Genomic DNA, 19,222 nt, shown 5'->3' on the forward strand with positions numbered 1-19,222 from the left:
TTTGCCTATGCTGCAGTCTCTGAGGGCACTCTTAGCGCTCACACATACGTTGCCTGCACACATACATATGTGCAAAAGGATAATCGGTCTGGTAATCCTTGGCAGAGCTGGCAGCTTGGCCTAATTGAAATGGCGCTCTCTAAGCATTTTGGCGTGAATTATAGTCGACAAATGCAAATTTGGCAGCGCCAAGCACAAAAGCGTTGCATAATGCATCTAGTGGAATGCAGCTGTGAGATGCCAGGATATGAGCACGAGGACGAGGCAGCTTATTAGCAAAGATTGTCTATACACAACAGCGACACACAACAAACTGAAATTGATTACCAAATGCGACGTCTGTTCGAGTGTGCGTGTGTGTGTGTGGTTGTGTCGAGCAGCCTAATAAGCACAAAAATCTACATAGAGCAGCAATTCCTTTTAATTGAAAATCTCTCTGCCTCGCTGCCACATGTGGGCCGCAGCCTGTGCTTTTCAATTTTTCAAAATTTATTTTCTTTTTTTTTCTATTTTTGCAATTTCTTTGCGGTTGCAGTTGTGTGCGTTGGCTGGCTGGCTGGCTGGCTGGCTGACTGTTGGCTGTTGGCTGCCACCGAATGCATTCGATATTGCATTTTGCCCGTTGCCAGCCAACAAACAAGGATAATAAGTACTTTAGCTGGCGAATGAAACAAGGCGAGGCGGAACGTGGAGGCGACTCGCTTGGCTTTAGCGACTTTTTGGACTGATTGACTTGCGAACCACTCTGCACCACCGCGCGCCACACTCCTTCAGCGTTGTTCAGCCCTTTCGCAAAGTTGATTGCAGCAAGGACTTGCGTCTATATTGCGCCGAAAAAATTGCATCGGATGCATTTGGCTTGGCAAACAAACCGAGCTGTAGCCCCATTCCGTGCCCCATTCCCGCTCCTTGCCAAACAACAGTCATGTTAAAAGTTTCGTTTCGTTTCGCTTCGTCTCGTTGCCCTGTCCCTGGGCCTGGCCCCCGCCTTCAACTTATTGGCCCTGCATCTGGCTGCATGTGCAATGCATATTAGCTGAGCTGAGCTGAGCTGAGCAGAGCCGAGTCCTGTATCCACTGTATCCTGTGCCATCCTCAGCGAACGTGTGTGTAACTCGGCCGGCCTGTACATTGTCCTTTTGGTCGAGCCTCAGTCAGTCTTCTGTATTTTATGGCGCCGTTTTTTCTGCCGTTGTGTTTTGTTGCTTTGTTGTTGTTTTACTGCTTGCTGCCTTTTGTTTGATTTGTGAAATTGCAATATGCTGGCCTCCGCCTGCCCCACGGCTGCGGCACCTCTCCAGCGCCTTGTCTCTCCCATGCCGTATTGCTTTCGTAGCTGCCCATCTCTACTCGCCTCCTTCCCAGTGCCATTTGTACGCATTATTTGGTGCTGCAGTTAGACTGCAGTCAGCAGACTGCAGTTGCCGAGTTAGACCCAGTTCGAGTTGCTCCATACAAATGCTTGAGCAAGCGACCAAACAACTCGCAAGGATCGATTCAAGTTTTCATATAGAAGCAACTGCTATCAACAGCAGCAAATGAAATTTTAAAAAATTCTTTAGCTTCATCTATGACAAGTTTCAAATATAATGGAAAATAAAAATAAAGTCTAAATATATTTAATTTAATTTATTTATATTTTTTTAATGATATTCAATTAATTTTTATAATTTTAATACTTAAGACAACCTTTTAAATTTTTAATATTAATTTGAAAATTATTGTTTATAACATTTTTGTAATGAATAAATAAAATAAATAAAATATTAAACAACTTTGTTCTTTTTTGTTCTATTTTTAACAATAAAATCAGTAGCATGAAAAAATATATACAAATAAATATTATATTTTTATCTAAATAATTCTAAATAAAAATAAAAAAATATATACAAATAAATATTATATATTTTTTCTAAATAATTCTAAATTTAATTGACAATTGATTTTAATTAATTTAATTAACTGCATATAAATATTTTATATCTATTCTATTGATAATAATTAATTAATTCTTTATAAAAATCTATTTATAATTGAAATTTAATATATTATATTATTTATATATTTATATATAAATATATGTATATACATATATATATATATATTTATATGTTTGTTGACATTTTTTAATTATCCATTAATTGCATTTTCAAGCCTTGACCACTCTCCGCGTGTTTTCTTATCTGAAACTCTGCGCAAATATTGCCATCGACTTGGGGTTGCTACGGAATAACTGCCCAGCCGCCCACACAGACCCCACATACTGCCTAGCCGTGCTTTCGCTGGTTTGCTAAAAACGCACTTCATACTACAAGAGTTTGGACTGAGTCCAGTGGCGATGCTCCCCAAACTCAGCTCTCGACGTTTTAATTCGAGTGCGTTTTTCATCAACGGCCTGGTTTGGGCTGGCCGGGACTGGTGGATGGATGGCCCTTCGTACACTTCCGTTTAGCTCGAACAGCCCGCACAGAGAAAGTCTTGAGGCTACGCCGGAGACCCTTCAGTGACCAACAGGCGACTGCGCCAAACTGCACTGCCTCACGACGCGACGTCTAGTGAGAAGAGTGAAGCAAAAATCAAACAATCAACAAAATAAAATCGCTGCTCCAGCCCTGTGCCAGTCTCCAGTCTCCATCTTCTCTCCTGGCTCAGCCTGTCCAGCTTGCCCTTGCCGCGAATTTTTGTTGCCTTTGTTCTGTTGTTGCTGCTGCCGCTGCCACTGCTGGTCGCCGCCTTTATGCGCACGCCCCCAAAGTCCAGTTTTTGCAGTCATCAAGTTTTTGAGTCGTGCCCAACCCGTGCACTTCCGCCCGCCCATGCTTCTTTGCCATGTCTTCGCATCCGTTGCATTCACTTCGCCAGCCCCTGCCCTGCCCCGCTGCGCGCCCTCGCCGAGTCTTGCTCTGCTCCTTGGTCTGACTGCAGTGCCACCCTTTTATTTATATATACATTTTATTTTCGTATTTTTATTTTTGGTTTCTGCAGGCGGCTGTGCTCTCTATATTTTATTTTTAATTAATTAATGCGAATGCAAAGTACATTTTCTACAAGTAAAACTTGTTTTGCAACTGGCAGGGCAACCCTTTGGGCGACACCCTCCTATGCCCAGCCCCTGGCCGAGTCGATGGGGAGCAGCGGCAGGCAGTTAAGCAACATTTTTGCCCTGTCGAGCCTCCAAATATGCACCACTAAAGAAATGCAGTTAATTTACTCAGAAGCAGCGGGCAGGAGGAGTTTCAGGTGAGCAGCACTGAAGAAGGTGGCGGTAGCTGTGGCAGCGGCAGCAAGAAAAATGCGGCTGCAGAAAGTTGCTGTGCAGTTTCTTTTGTTTTTGTGTGCACGCCGTAATGTATGCAACATAATATTTTTACCGTTGGAAAATTTTGTTAGTCCTTGCGCGCCTTTCCCACCTGGCCGGGCGGAGGTCAAAAAGCGTTAGGCTAGGGCCGTGCGAACTGTGGAGCCTAGTTTCGTGTATGCAGCGTATGCAGTCGCCTCCTTTCACTCGTGTGTGTATGAGTGTGTATGTGTGTGTGTGTGTGGCAGTTGAAAACTTTGCACTTTTTGCTGTAGTTGCTAGTGGCTGCTACTGGTGCCGCTCCTTCCTACAGCTGCTGCTACAGTTGCTGCCGCTGCTGCCACGAGCCCTTGCAGCATTCGTTTGGCTGCCTCTCGCTCTCTACATCCTTTTTTTAGGCTGGCTCCGGAAAATGTAGCAAAAGTTATTTCTTCACGGGTTTGCGCTGCACTTAATGCAAGTGCGTATGTGTATGTGTGTGTGTGTGTGTGTTACCTGCAGTGAGCTGATATAGGGCTTAGTAATTTCCAACTCAAGATGGCTTTTTAAGAAATTAATTCATTTAGCAATGACTTTTTTATACAATCTAAGCAAATAACTAAATGAAATTGATTTTTATTTCAGTTAAGTTTTTATTAATAATTTATAACATTTTTAGTTATTTTTAGTTTATTGAAATATATGTTTTTATAATTTTAGAATTTATAGATTTGGTTTTCTTGTCATGAATAATTTAATTACATTTTTTTTGGAATTATTTTTGACTTTTGTTTCTTTACTTCAAGTCAAAAAAGAAACTTTTTGCTTAGAAAAATATTTGTTGACTAATTGAAAATTCTGATTAAAGCGCTTTTTGCATTGAACCAGAAAGAATCTGAAATTTACCTTAATTTTGTAATATCAGACCCAACCAAAAACCAAGCTTAAAAATGTAGTCGAAAACCATATCGGAGCCATCCATGCATAAATCTCAATAAATGTAGATAAAAATCCGAGCAGCAATAGACAACAATGCTAATACACTTTAAATAATTTTATTTAATAATAAATTTCAAGTTCTCTTAGTTTTTCACCTGCCTCAGTAGTAGCTAAGGCATTCGGCTTTGGGCTGTGGCTGGCTCAAAGTGAATGCTTGAAGAGAAAATAGGCTAATACTTAAATTCTTAGATCTTAATTAAAGATACTTGGCATGTAGTTTGGGGCTGACTGCGACGTGCCACTTCTATCAGAGTCCTGCCGCTCGGCGTCTAACTCGGCCTCTTGCAGCACGGTTCAGCGACACGCAGCTGAATGGGCTTAACGCGTGCGTCTTTCCATTCAGTGCCAGTGCCAGTGCCACGGTGCCTGTGCCTGTGCCCTCTCAGCTGCCCTGGTGTCTTGCAGCATGCACTGTCCCATATGCAAATACTGCTGCGCCCACAACTCGATGATGCACCTTGAGCAAAGTATGTGGCATATAAAAAGAAAATGCAGCAATGCTCTGCTGCAGTGCGAAGGGAAGTCGGTCGTAGGGCATGAGAGATAGACACATTTTAATGATGCATGCAACAGTAAACTGCAATCAGATATGCGCACATCGTTAGTCTTCAGCATCAGCCGCCGTTTGTTGATTATCTTAGAATGGAGAGCACGGCAAGAAAGATAACTCATACGCTCCGTTGCCGACGACATAGTCGCATATAGAAATTTATTTGCTCAGCAAATAAACTGCAGTCATGTGGAATTTCTGTGTGTACGTTAGTGTGTGTGTGCGTGTGTGTGTGAGTCTGTATGCAGGAAGGCTGCGTCGTGCTCTGCGTGCGCCCTTCTTGGTCTTGCCTTGCGTCCAAAGTAGGAAACCTTTAACGGAGGCATTTTTTTATGCAACTTCTTCAGCACGAGTGCCTGCCCAAGTTGACGTTTCAAATGTCAATTGTGTGCTTAACTGCATTCTTTTGACGTCGTCGTCGCCGTCGACGTTGGCTTTTCTTATTTGGTTTCGTGTGTACCTGTGTGTGTGTGTGTGTGTGACTGCGGCTGAGTAGGGCAAGCCGCCTTGGCAGCGCGCTCATACCCTGCTCGAGGTCCTGTGCAGCACGGCGCGAGGCTTTTGTTTAATTTTTGGTTTCTTTTTGAAATAAAAGGAATCCTAATTTGGCTACACTGGAGCCTATAAAAAGTTAATATATATTTGCATGAAAAATATAAATAAAATAATATTTTTTATATACTTTTAAGGCACTGAGAAGCTAGTGCAAGCTAAATGGAAATTCTTAGTAATTATTACAGAGAGATTTTGCTCAGTGTACTTGGAGTATAAATAATTTCTTTTCTTTGGCTTTCACTTTGTTTGAGCGACGTTGCAGCGACGTTGCAGTTACTTTTGCCAAGTCGTCAGGAAAATATGCCGCATTCACACACAAACACACACATGTAGGCGAATATATATATATGAATATATATACAAAGAGAGCAGGAGAAAGATAGAAAACGAGTCAGACTGCAATCTTGCCTTCAATTAAGCTTTGACAAGTGCATTGCACACAGACCTGAAACAGCAGAAGACGCCACCCACAAAGTCCATAAATATGAATGAGGCTGGCAGCAGAGGCAGAGCTGGGCCTGGCCTGGCCTGACTCCTTGGCCTAACGGATTTGCCGGCCAAAACGAGCAGAAAAATGAAACGCAAAAAAGTACGACAAAAACTGAAGAAGGAAATGCAAATAAATGAATTGCACTTTTTCTTTGCGAAATTTTCTTGTGCTTCTCGCCGAGCTTTTCAATGAACTGCAAAACTCAATGGCAGCTGCTGAGCTGCAAATAAAAGACAGCCGAGAGAAAACTTTGTGTTTATTCTATGCCCACAGATACGGCGAGCAGGTAAAAAAGGGAAGAAAGAAAAAGTCGAGCTCCAAGTCGAGCCGGGCTAACCTGGCTTTTAATTAAGCGTACCCAAGTCACTGGCGCCATTGTGCTTAGATAATGGCTCGGCTCGGCTCCGCTCGGAGGGTTAGCTGAATGCAAATGCAAATTATGCGGCGAATTGTGTGCTTATTAATTAAAATTGAACCAAATTGACGGCTGCACCAGCAGAGGGGCCAAACAGAGCTCAGCAGCTTAGCACAGGCAGGACTTGAATTGAAGCTGCACGCTGAAGCATCATCAATGCCGTACATCTGCCTAGCTGGCCAGAGGACCTAGCTGGCCAGCGCTCTGCTCATCATAGGCTAAAGCACAAGTTGAAGCAGCTGCCACGCCCCTGTCGCCCACGCAAGTTCTCAATGTCCACACCAGTGCACTTTGAGGTGAACACTCAAAAGTTTTGCCTGGATGCGGCAGAAGCATCTCCGAAGCAAGCAAAAAAATTATATATATATATATATATATATATTTCTATATATATATATTACGTTTTGGGCTGCGTTCAAAGTGGGGGCGTGGCTGTGGCTGGTCTGAGGCAAAATGCAAATCTTGCAGATTTTTAATTTCTTTTCAACGAAAATTTTATTTTCTGTTTGCATTTCTTGTTGTTCGCTATGCCAAAAAAAGAAAGAAGGAAGGAAGAAATACGGCCGGGAGCAGGCCAACCCTTTATTTTTTTATTTACCAGCTCTCTCAAAGCAGCAGCAGCAGATGAGGAGGCTCATCATGACGATGACGAAGATGATGATGCTGCGGCTGTTAAGCTTTATTATTATGTATTATAGATTCATATTATGCACTTTTTAATTTCTTTTGTCTCGAGCATCGGGCAAACTTCTTTAGCTAGAGATGAGCGCGTGACACGAACATAAACAGCATTAAAATAATTGAATCAACCATCAAAAGTTATTAGCTCAAACGATCAAAATCAGATAAAAATATTTATTTAATTGGGAAGCTTTTCTTCTTCCAGTTTTAATTTTAATTTTTATAATTCAATTTTTATAGAACAAATGTTTTTTTCTTAATTTAATTTCATTTTCTTATCATTTGACAATGTTTCGATGCTGCTTTCGTGAGTTGTGTGGCATCGCCACTTGCAACCATCTCCGGCGACGCAGTCAAATTTTGTTTGCGGCCGCATAAGAAATGCGTTTTGCTTGGCCCCTGCCACAGATTTGTGTAAAATTAAAAACCCGCTCGCTGCGAGACTTCAAGTGGGCTGCAGCATGGCTGCAGCATGTCCTTGGCAGGCAGCCACCCTTTCAGCTGCCTCAATGGAGAGAGATAGAGACAAGGGAGGCTGTGGTGGGAGTTGGAGTTGCAGCTGCAGTGTGGGTTGTCTTCGGGCTGTGTTGCATTGCCACAAGTTGTTGCTTGAATGGTTTGTGCAATTTTTTAAGACTTTTACTGTTCGCGTTTCTTGGGCCGACAATTTCGGGGTGTTTGCGCCAACCACTTTGGGGTTGCACATTGTCTACATTTAGGCGCATTGGCGTTGCAAATCCAAAGTAATGAATTCTGCCTGAGGGTGCGGCAATGAACTTGCAACTTCGAAGCAGCAGCGGCAATGGCAGCGGCAGCGTCAGCCTGGCCTTAACTACAGCTCCTGAAGGTAGCCGATCGACTTTAATGAACCCCTTTTGGCAGGAACAACTTCACGGTTTGCTTGCCAGACAACGTTTTCTCACCAGGACCTCGAAGCAGTTGAGCCTAGCAGCTGGCCAGTCACCTACCTGCTGGCCCAAAAACTTCAACAGAATCATGTAAAGCTATTTGCGTGCTGGCCCATAGCGCACCTTGGACGACATGATAAGCGCCTTGAAGCATAACCAATGCCAACCACCAAGAGGAAGTAGTTCAGCATTTGCATGCAGAGACTTCGACTCGAGATCTCCGACTTTGTGGCGAGGGTGCACGTTTCACACGGTGCTCTATGCTCTATGCTCTGTCCGAGCAGCCACCCGCAACCCGAGGGTCGGCAATAATTTTTAATAATTTCCTTTGTTTAAATAGTTTTTCCTTTTGCTTGATCGCAGCAATTGCGCATGCATACAAATTCCCACCAATGTGTGGAGTGACAATTGAAGTGTTAGATGCAAAGATACAATTGCCAGCAAGTGGTCAGTGGCCAGTTGCAGATACGCAGATACAAGATAACTTGATTGCACTAATTTGAATGCACCAACAGCAGCAGCAGCAGCAGCAACAACAACTGAAGCTGCTGCTGCAACCGTTCCCATTCCCACTGCCATTTAGTGCGGCAAACCGACAACTGCTTGCAAGTTGGGGGTCGGCACAACAAGCACCCAAACTTGGGCAGCCTTTATGCTAATGCCGAAGAAAGAAAATCTATGCAGATGATGGTCTGTGCGCTTGATGCTCTATCAAACTCATTCAATGTCTTAACATGTGTTTCATTAGAGCTTGAATATTTTCAGGCATATTTATAATATTTTCTGTTCAATAATTTTGTTATTTATTCAAGAAATATATAAAATGATTTATCATTTGAACAATAAGTTATAGAAAATATATATATATATATATGCATATATTTTATGAGAAATCAATCTAAATATTTAAATATTTTTAATTATTTTATAATAACTGTCTTTAATCTTAAAATTTTATTTATTTTATTTTATTTGTTTATAAATTTTTTAAGTTTTACAAAATTTGTTTCTTAAGAAATTTGACTTATGATTTTTATTTATTTTAAAATATTTATATTTTTTATTTTTAATTAATTAATTTTTTAATTAATAAATTTTTTAATTATTTTTTTTTTAAATATTTTAAAATAAATTTTTATAATTTTTCTCAATATTTTAATGTTATTTTTTAATTTTTATTTATTAATTTAGTTTTTTAATAATTGATAATATTGAACATTTTTTTTAGAAAATTATCCCTGTAATATATTAAAAATGTACTTCTAGTTTTTATTATTTAAACAATATTCTTGCTGATTTTAATTTATTTTTTATTTTTACTATTAATATTATTGTTGAAATACTATATTCATAATTATTATTGTTATTATCAAACACCAGCAAGCAAACTACTTGATATAGTCTTTAGTCTGCCTTGTGTCAGGGTATTTATTGTGGTACAAGTCTAGTTCCGCATGGGACAATTGCTTGTTCCTTCTTTAGCAGCAACAGCAGCAGCTGTTGTTGATCGAACAGACAAATAGACAGTCAGACGGACAGATGAGCTCAACTGCTCTGCTAGGGGTTACTTCAATCAATTTCTGACAAGAAGTGTTAAATCTGCACAGTGGCACACAGTTTAGCTGCAATTGGAAGCTGCGGCAGCAGCGTTTGCTTTATTAGAATATCCGGCAGCTTAGAGGCAGAGATCGAGGAGGAGGCGGAGTTGGAGGCAGTGGCCGACAGCATGTCTGCAGTGGCTGGGACCGCGCTCTACATTGTCATAATTCATAAATCAACTAATTCTGAAGTCGTTCTGCTGGCAGAAGTACTAAAACAACAAATAGCTTCGAAGGCACCACTTAATTGACACCACAAGCACCACAAGTTTTGATGTCAAGTTGGGAAAAACCAAAAGACAAACGGCAAGGCAAGGTTCACTCAACCCAAAAAGGTTCTCAGGCAACGCGAAAGGGTTTCAGGTTGCCTTAATGAACCGCAACTCGTACGAAACGAAACGAAACAAAAGGTCAAGTCTAAGAAGTGAATGGAGGCCGCCACAGAAAACAAGTCAAAGTCAACTTAAGTACTGTAAAGTAAAGTGAAGTCAGACAAAGCCTAGGACTCGAATTCGGATACGAATTCAAACAAAGCTGCCAAAGGAAACGTCACGGCGGTTGCTCGCACTTCCTGCGAAGAAGAAGTGTCAGCAGCCACCTGAAGAAGTAGAAGATGATGTCAGGGTTTCAATTACGCAACGAAGATTTCAAAGATGAGACATTGCTGAAGCACCCTGGCAATTGAGCGTGAAGCGTTGCAATGCTTTGACACCTAGCGACAACATCGGATCTAATGCATCCGACGGACCTGTCGATCGGCCAACTGGACAAACCCCTCCCTGCGGAGACTAATGAACATTAATGTTCTTGCTGCTGTATTGTGTAATGTCGCGACTTTAATGTAAAGTGCAATGAAGCAATGCAAGGCCAGCCACGGACGGGTGCAGGGGTCAGCCATGGCCGGATGTGCTCATTAAGTGCAATGCGCAAAGCCTTTGACTGCGATCCGAAATGCCAGTTGAGTTATGATGCCAGCTGACGAGCTGTCAGAGTCGACTTAGTCAGCCAGCAAGTGGCACTGCTATAAAAGTTAATTCAACAAGCAGATTTCTGCCCTCATGTTGCCGTTGCTTGTGCAGCACGTGTTAAATTTAGCCCCGCGAAAGTCATTTTCCACAAATTTAATTTCATTAATGCTTTGCTTTTCTTTCGCCTCATTTTCGGATTTTTTTCTCTCCCTCGCTGCACTTCAAAGTTGTTGAAATGTCAATGCATTCGCGAAACTCTTCTCGTCCGCATTGGCGGGCAACTAAATTATCATAATGAATCCGACTGGGCGACTTTGCTCTGGCAACTACTTGAGCTGCCCCAACCCAAGCCAACTCGTTGGCCACAAGCTCTGATTACATTTGCAGCTAAGCGTCCTCTTGGCTGTCCTTGTGCAGCTGCTCCTGCTTCGACTGCTCTCCTGTGCCTAGGCCGAGCTGACAGCTTTTCTTTTTAATGAAAATGTCACTTATAGCTGCCGAGAGTTTTTCCAGCCGCAGGCCGAGCACAAGTTTTGTTAATGTCCTGCCCGGACACTCGACTGAAATGCCATTGATTTTCTGCAACAGCGCTGACCAGGATGCCTCCTCTCAAGCAGCTCTTTCAGTACTAATGGCGCGGAATGCGGCCAGCGTTTAAATGCTTTGCTTATTGGCAAACTTTAAGCCCTTCCAAGAATTCAGCTTCGATGCATAAATCAACATTCGCCCAGCTGACAATGGTCCATTGTTTGCCCAAGAAAACTTGCAGTGCCAGACAGGGACTGGACCGAGGTCTGCTTGCTGAACAATTGAAATTGAGTTTTATGCTTTAGAAGATTTCATTGCGACATTGTAAATTAACTTGATTTGCTATGAAAACAAGTTCGAGCTGCTTGCGGCAGTCTTCGCCTCTAAAAGCTGTCAATTGAATTTTCATTTAATTTCCCAAGTCAGCTTTCTGCCATGTATTTAGTTGTGCGTCGAGCTGTCCGCACTTGAGTTAAATTCAATTAAATGCGATCAATTTGTTTATACGCAGTTGCATTTAAATAAATTTATATTTGGTGCACAGCACAAAGAGACCTAACCTCGTCTCACAATTTTACAATTTCACAATTTAATGGAACGTCGCTCCCCCAGACATCAGACACCCGCCCAGGCCCCTTGATGAGTCAACGCTTTTTGCAGCGTTTTCTGCCCCGTTGATGGACTTACTCATTGCAGTGGACTTAATGACACCAAAGTGTGTGATAGATATATATGCATACAGTGGTCCCCAGACCCCATCGATCCGGCCATCTGCAAGGCTCCTGGACATGCAAGCGCATGCCTTCTGGCCTTTTGTACTTTTTACGCAAATGGAACCAAGCTTCGTATTGGCAGAAATATAAAACTGATTTGTACAAAACGATAAGCTGCGGGCGCCAAGAGCAAGTGCGGTGCCTCGTCGTCAGATACAACCTCTAATTATTTCAAGGCATGACATGAAGTCATTTCTCTGCCACGGATATCTATTAATGCTCACCCACACACAGCCCCCACAACTCCCACTCGCACACATACGCCTCCACACTCATGAAATTGAAACTTCAAATATTTGTTCTGGCCAAGGACTTGGTTGGCCTGCCCAACGTTTAGCTGCCCAGACTTGGCCAGTTGCTGTAGGTAATTTCCTTAATAACCCGCAGCCTATCACATTAACATATCTCACATTTGTCATAGGAATAAGTCAAACCCATCCAGCGACCGCCCCGTCAATGCCCCACGGAGCCAAACGCTGCTTACGCAACACGCCAGGTGTACGCACCGCCAGTTGCCCCCCTTTCAGTCAGAGTTGGAGGCGTTTTGTTAAGGAAGTTCGTGCCCAAGCCAGGGCAAGGAAATGTTTATGCATATTAAACGCCGCTCATATGCGTTCGTAATTACACTAAATGAACGTATTACGGCCAGAACACACGTAAATTGAATTATTAAGGCGACTTCCCAGAGGCGTTGCCTCTGGACTTTCGACTTACGCAGCGAACAAATGAAATTACGTGCGGCAACTTTTCAAGAAATGTTTTTAGCCAAAGTTTATTGGACTTGAGCTTGAAGGACGTTTAAAACTTAGTAAAATATATATAAAGCACAAATGGCTATTCTTCTAATATAATTCAAATACTGTTACTCTGCGAACTACTAACTAGGCTAGGCTATATACGAGATGATAAGAGATGTTTTTCGGACAGATGTAAATCAGTTTACCTGTATGATAGGTAAAGGCATTGGTAGGCATAGATATAGAGAAGTATATACCATACTCCCTTCAGTATTTTCTTTTGCTTCGTCGGACTTTTCTAGTGTAGAAATCTTAGAAGTTAGATTCAGCTATAAAAGTCTTTTGGCTACTCTCTCAGTTTATCAAGTGGGTTTAATTGAAAAGGACTCAGATAAAATGGAGAATATAGACTTCTATCTAAGGCTTAAAATACTTCACTTCACTAACTCAAATGCGTGTTTTGTAGACTCGCAGGGTTTCAAAAAGACGTTACAAAGGCAAAGGTATAAGGCATATGCAAAAGGTGGCGATTAGTTCCTATACAGTTGGGTCTTTATGGTGGTGTGTGCCTTACAGTTCCATTGAATGCGCCTCGCAATGAGTTTTCTTTTACGCTTGGTGCCTATGCAGCACGTGGCGAAGTTAAAGGTAACGGCTGAAGGCGACTGAATGCAACGACAGTTGCTTTCCCAGAGCGTCTTCAAGACGCTTGCCAAGTGGGGTGGCTTGGTTAGTGAAGCGACATCTGGCAGCTGGCCAGAGCTAGAGGAGGCTACCTTTGATTGTGAGTTAATTGAGGGTAGCGGCGGGCACAACTGTGGACTGCCACGCACCAAAGCGGATGTTAAGAAATATAAATAAAGAGAAATCAGTGAATCGGTGACTGTACCTAGTTTTCCATGTGAATTATGTGAGCAAAAGCTGCAAGGCATATTTAACAGGTGAGTTGAGCAGAGCCGAGGCCAGCTGAGGTTGGGGGTGTATGGAGGAATTGGAGTGTTTCTCTATCATTTGGTGTGCGGTTGAAATTGGCTTCGTGACGCTTATCGCGATCAATAAATAATATATGAGCAGAAAAAGCGAGCGAGCGACCGAGCGAGCCAGCGAGCTGCACACGACAGTAGAAAATATAAAGTATCTGGTAGATACATTTGAGTAATTTGCGTCGTTAGCATTAGACAGAGAGAGGCAAATAATAATAATAAAAGAAAGTACGCTTGATTACAATGAAAATGTTTTTAATGCCACACACACACACACATATATACACACAGGCCATGAGCTTCATGCAGGCGGACAGAGAAAGATATCTGCATAGATAGCAGCGCGAAAGGTAACAACTACTATGAGAGGCTTATGGACATGGACACACATGCATTCTTTTTATTTTTTTTATTTTTTGATATTAAAAGCGCGATAAGCAACAGACACGAATGCCAGACTGTGGGACACACACAGTGACGGACATCAGGTAGTAGACAAAAGCCTCGCCACGGCGCCTGCCGCTATGCAGCAACAAAACAATATTCAGGCAAGAAGCCGGACTTTGTCGGCCTTTGCAAGTAAACACACAATGCCGAACAACTTGGCCACATATGGCCATTTTTTGCTGGCCCAGTATTGCGTGCAAGTGTGTGAGAGTGGGCGAGAGTGTGTGTGTGTGTGGCAGCTATCTAATCAAGCACTGAAAGACAATAAAACCCAACCAGCAACACACAGCCACGACAAACAGCGACCACAAAAAGTGCTCAACAACAACAACGACAAGAGCTGCTAGAGATACCTCGTAGATATTGATACATGTATGTGGAGCTAAGGCGGGCGAAAAGGGGCACAACGTGGAGCCCGCCAACTTTGAGCCGACTAAGTGCAATGCCTGCACTGAGCGAAATTTGTTTGCACACATTATTATTATCAAATCTACACTGAAAATATCGTTGTAGTTCTAGGCAATATTAAACTATCAAAAACTATTTCTGGATTAATAATTCTCACTCTTTATTTTTTTCAAATTGTCAGTATAAAATTCTTTTAAAACTTAAAACAAATTAAATTTTTTACATATATATATATATATATATATATATATAATTTTATATTCTTTAATTATATATTACTACATTTAAAAAATTATTTTCATATTTATATATTGAAGATTTCATATGAATAAATATTAATTAAATTAAAGACTTAATTTTCTATTTTTTTTTTCACCTAATTCCAAACAAGTATTTATTATTTATATATAATACAGTCTTTTACAATTTTTCAAATTATAATTTTTTTTCTTTATTAAAAACTAAATTTGAAAAATGGAAATAATATTTAATATATATGTAAACTATATTTAATAAAAATAATATAAAAAGAATATTTTTCAAGCTTATAATTTTATATCAAATTAAAAGTTTAAGTAAAATTATTATTATTTTTTGTTTTAATTTGTTTAAAATATATTGTTTTTTTTTCCTAAAATTTTTTATATTTATTTTTATAAAATTTATATTGGTTTTAAATATATATTTATTAGTTACACTAAGATTGGCAGCTTTTCGCTCAGTGTAGGGACTATGACTACTACTGGTGTTGTGCCACTTGAGAGCTGTTGGAACTTATTGATACCCATAGAGTTGGCCATATGGCGGCTAAATTGGTATCGCGATTATAAAAGTATTTTCATGTAGTCAGCGCTATCGCTGCTATATCTTATCAGCGAATCACAGAGCTTAGGCAGCAAGTCAAGAAGCAGCCTCGAAACTAAATGAAATACAATCCAGACAAATAGCTTGATTAGCAGTTGAATAGACAGTATATAGCCATATATCCAGTTACTTGGGTAAACCCTTTGTAATAGTTGGCATTTAATGGCAAATGCCATTCGGTAAGGAGGCAGCCCTTTGCCAGATTTCACAGCAAACTTTTCGCATAAACATTAAAATCTTTGCCGCCATAAAGGACATTTTCTTTTAGCATAATTTTCGCTTCAATTGTGCCACAAAGTTGCTTGGCAATTCTCCTGCAACAACTGGCAAAGTTTGTGAATATGACTTTAATGTCTTTTGGCGTACAGGATTAGTAAGTCATTGCAGTAGGTTGGGTTGGGTTGGGTTAGGCTTGAGTTTGTGTTTGGCTTTTGTTTGGCAATTATCACAAACAAGTTGAAAGGTGTTTTTCAAACTTTCCCGGCGATCGACAACTGCCGCAAAACAAAACAAACTAACAGCATTTCATTTCTCAGGTAATCGGAACCCAAGCAGTCGGTCCCGCTCACACACACTCTCTCTCTCTCTCTCTCTCTCTCTCTATTGCTCTGCTTTGAAATGTCAAATACCACCACCAGGCAGAAGGCAAAACGCCCCTTTGGGCTGCTCGTTGCTTCCTTCTAGTGATCGTCAGCAGCTTGTGGGCACGCGCATTGAGGCATAGAGCCATAGAGCGAGCGTCGAGAGTCGAGACCGAGTCGAGGCTGAGTTTGAGTCCCACTTTGTGTCCAGGTGTGCACTCGGCTCGTGGCTGCAAGTTGTGGCACGTACTTATGCCTGTTGTTGTTGTTGCCTGTCATGCGATCACGATTGCGATCATCATCATCGTCATCAGCTGTGCCTCGCAACACACATACGGGTCTATCTTCCAGAGGGTTGCATTTGCAAGACAGAACGCTACCTCTCCCCCTCTCCCTCTCTCCCACTCTCTCTCTCTTTCATGCTGTGATTTTTGCCTATTTTAGCAGCTAGCAGAAGATACTATTGAACTTTAAATTCTAACACAAGTCTCAAATGGCCATAATGCCTAATTGCATTTATCTATCTGTCTATCTAACTGTTGGGCCATGCGCTGTCATATTCGTGTTGTTGCCATAAACTTTTTAACGGATTTTAAAGTCAGTTGACCGGAACGCAATTGCGTCCACTTTTGTGTCCAAGTGTCGCCAGCTAGCCGAACCAGCCAGCCCAACTTGAGCCAAAGCATATTTTAATGATGACACCCGGCCAAAACAACGACAGCGACACGGAGGAGGGGTTCGGCAGGAGAACACATGGCCATGCCACACTTTATATACTTAGTAGGTAGCAGGCTGTAGGCAGTAGGCAGTAGGCAGACATCATAGGTACATTACCGTGTGCCGCGATCTGTGAAGGCACATTCCAAAGCACACTTTGAGATACATTTCCCTAGCACACGATACAGACACTATAAGTATGTGTGTGTGTCTGTGTGTGCCACGTCTGGTTTTAAAAGAAAAACTAAAAAATTTATGAAAAATGTTTAAGGACAACAACTAAAGCGAAGCTTTAACATTCATTTCAAATTAACATTCTAGATATATTTAATGTATAAATTCGGGTTAACTTTTTAAGCAAAAAATAATCAGGTCTAAATCTAAATGTATATAAAAGAAATTAAAAAAAAAATAAAACAAAAAATATTTATAATTATTAATTAACAATTTGAAAGTCTGGTTTAATTAATATAATTTTTTAATAATTATCAATAACTTTTCAAACAGTAATTCCTCTAGCTCTTCTAAGTTATATTTTTCTTCAAATACCCTCTACATCCTCGTCCGCTATGTCCTCCTGCCAGGCCAGCACATTAGCAAGGACTCGCCGACAGGATGTCTATAGAAATGTGTTAAGGTTGTAATTATGTGCGCCGCTGTCGCTTGATATTTCGCTATCGTATGTAGGTGTGGGTAACTTCATAGCGAAGTAACTTTCCTTGATCCTGGGTGCACTATCTGAACTATGAAATGGGCCATATGTTACTTTTGAGTCGAGCTCTGAGGGTTGTTAGACGAAGAAACCGTCTGCATTAAGTGCATTGAACTTTTGCTAAGATAACTAGTTAAGTATTTCTCTTATCAAATACATTCGATAATAAATTTGTTTTATGATTTCTCTATATTGCAGGAGGATCTATGATGAACGACGGAGAAAAATAATAACGCTTTGTTTGTGGTAAACCTTTAACTAAAATATTTAGAAATTCATATATTGACGAAAGATCTGCGAGTGCAGCGGCATTTCCAACGCTGCTAGCCCAATATACCAATATCCCAAGCCCAAGTTAGATCCTTGATACAGCTCTATGCCGTTGTATAGGGGTGGCTCTTCGCCGTTGCCTTGCAAGCTGCACGCTTGCCAAGTACAGTCGCTTTGAGACCGAGGCATAGGGACATAGGGACAACAAGGAGCAGGACAAACATAAGGGTGGGGTTGGTCGCAGTTCTGTTGACACTGACTTGGGCAACGGGCGGGTTGGCTGCTTTGCCCTGCTCTGCTCTCCTCTGCCTCGAGAACTGAATTCCAATGCAATTGGATGGCAAATGCGACTTTGTTGTCATGGCAATGCTTTAAACGGCGCCTCCCGCAGGGGAGGATTCGGTTCTTGGAAAACTGCATATGGCATTTATACAAATACAGCCACGACTACCCTGAATAAAACCCGCTTTCTTCAACTGCAGACAATGAGAGTTATTAAGGCCTGAATCGTAAAATTATATTTCTGAAGCGCTTGACAAACTAATGTGAGCTGCATTTCCATTTATCAAAGCAGATTCCATTTATCAAGCATAATTATTTTATTTACTATTATTATTAAGCGTTTAGAAAGTGATCAACATTTTCATTCGCTAATAAACAAAATAATTTTTAATAAACTATATTCATTTTTTAATAATTGTGACTTAGCTCTAAAAAATATAATATTATTAGTTTATTAATGTTAAATAATTTGCAATTAATTATCTTTTCATACTAATAATAATTTATTATATATTAAAAAATTATTCTCTACCTATATTTAAATCATCGTAAATCTCTCTAGGGACGCTAAAGACAAAGGCAGACAACATTTAGATATTGAGTACATCTACTTATAGATACGAAATTGGAGGCTAGAAACGCCCCTCAATCAGCACTGTGCGATGGTAGCAAGTTTGCCAGTTCCAAAGTTCTCTTATTGATTATTTTGTCTGCTTACGCATTCATTTCGTTGGCCGCACGCAAAAGTATCTGTGTCTGTGTATCTGAGCATAGAAGTATCTGTAGCTGTACCGAAAGTAAGTCAAACTTGTTTATCAGCACAAAATATAACACACGTTATCTCTATTTATTGTTCACGTATATGGTATATGATAATTATGTGGATGAGGGGGCTAAGGGCGATGGCGGACTGAGGGGATGTGGAGTGTGCCACGCAGACACAAAACGAAGTCGCCAGCTAAATAAGCTCAAGTGGAGAAATTAGATAAAAACCTGTCGCTGTTTGTAAACGGGCAAAGGGTTGTCTTTAGCTGAATTAAGGACTAAGCCCACACACATACAGAGACAGCTTCCAGCTACATCCCTCTGCCCAGACAGATGAGGCAAGGGCAAAGGTCAGGCGAACAGAGCCAACCCCCAACAGTAACCGAGCACCAACCAATCAAGTGGCCACCCAAACCAAAAGCCTTTGGTGCGCCACTTTTACTTTCCATTTAAACACCACCCACCGCAACCCCCAATCCCAACTCTTAGGCAACCATCTCGCTCTGTTTTTCGAAATTAAATCGCTTGTTTATGTAAAATTTTTGGGTATTTTTATTTAGCAAGGTTTTTGTGACTTCATCTTTTATATTCACAGAAACACTTTTTGAGCGCAAACAACGATTATTCAAGACAAAAAAGCCCAAAACCAAAAACAAACGCAAAAACTAAAAATAAAAACATAACGAAAACGAACAAATTTCCACGCAAGTTCTC

The 19,222-nt window shown here is 40.9% G+C and overlaps 1 non-coding gene across 4 annotated transcripts in view; it reads left to right on the plus strand.

Annotated features, from left to right (window-relative positions):
• The window catches only part of LOC111593600, a 48,121-nt gene extending 28,941 nt beyond the window's left edge, over window positions 1–19,180 (plus strand). For all 4 annotated transcript variants that reach the window (XR_003944147.1, XR_003944146.1, XR_003944145.1 and 1 more), the window contains exons 3-4: window positions 17,390–17,437; window positions 19,104–19,180. This is a non-coding gene — a transcript (uncharacterized LOC111593600). The remainder of the gene's footprint in view (window positions 1–17,389; window positions 17,438–19,103) is intronic.
• The last annotated feature ends 42 nt before the right edge of the window (window positions 19,181–19,222 follow it).

Source organism: Drosophila hydei, unplaced genomic scaffold (assembly GCF_003285905.1).
Source record: "Drosophila hydei strain 15085-1641.00,03,60 unplaced genomic scaffold, DhydRS2 tig00000063-arrow-pilon, whole genome shotgun sequence".
NCBI classification, from domain to species: domain Eukaryota; kingdom Metazoa; phylum Arthropoda; class Insecta; order Diptera; family Drosophilidae; genus Drosophila; species Drosophila hydei.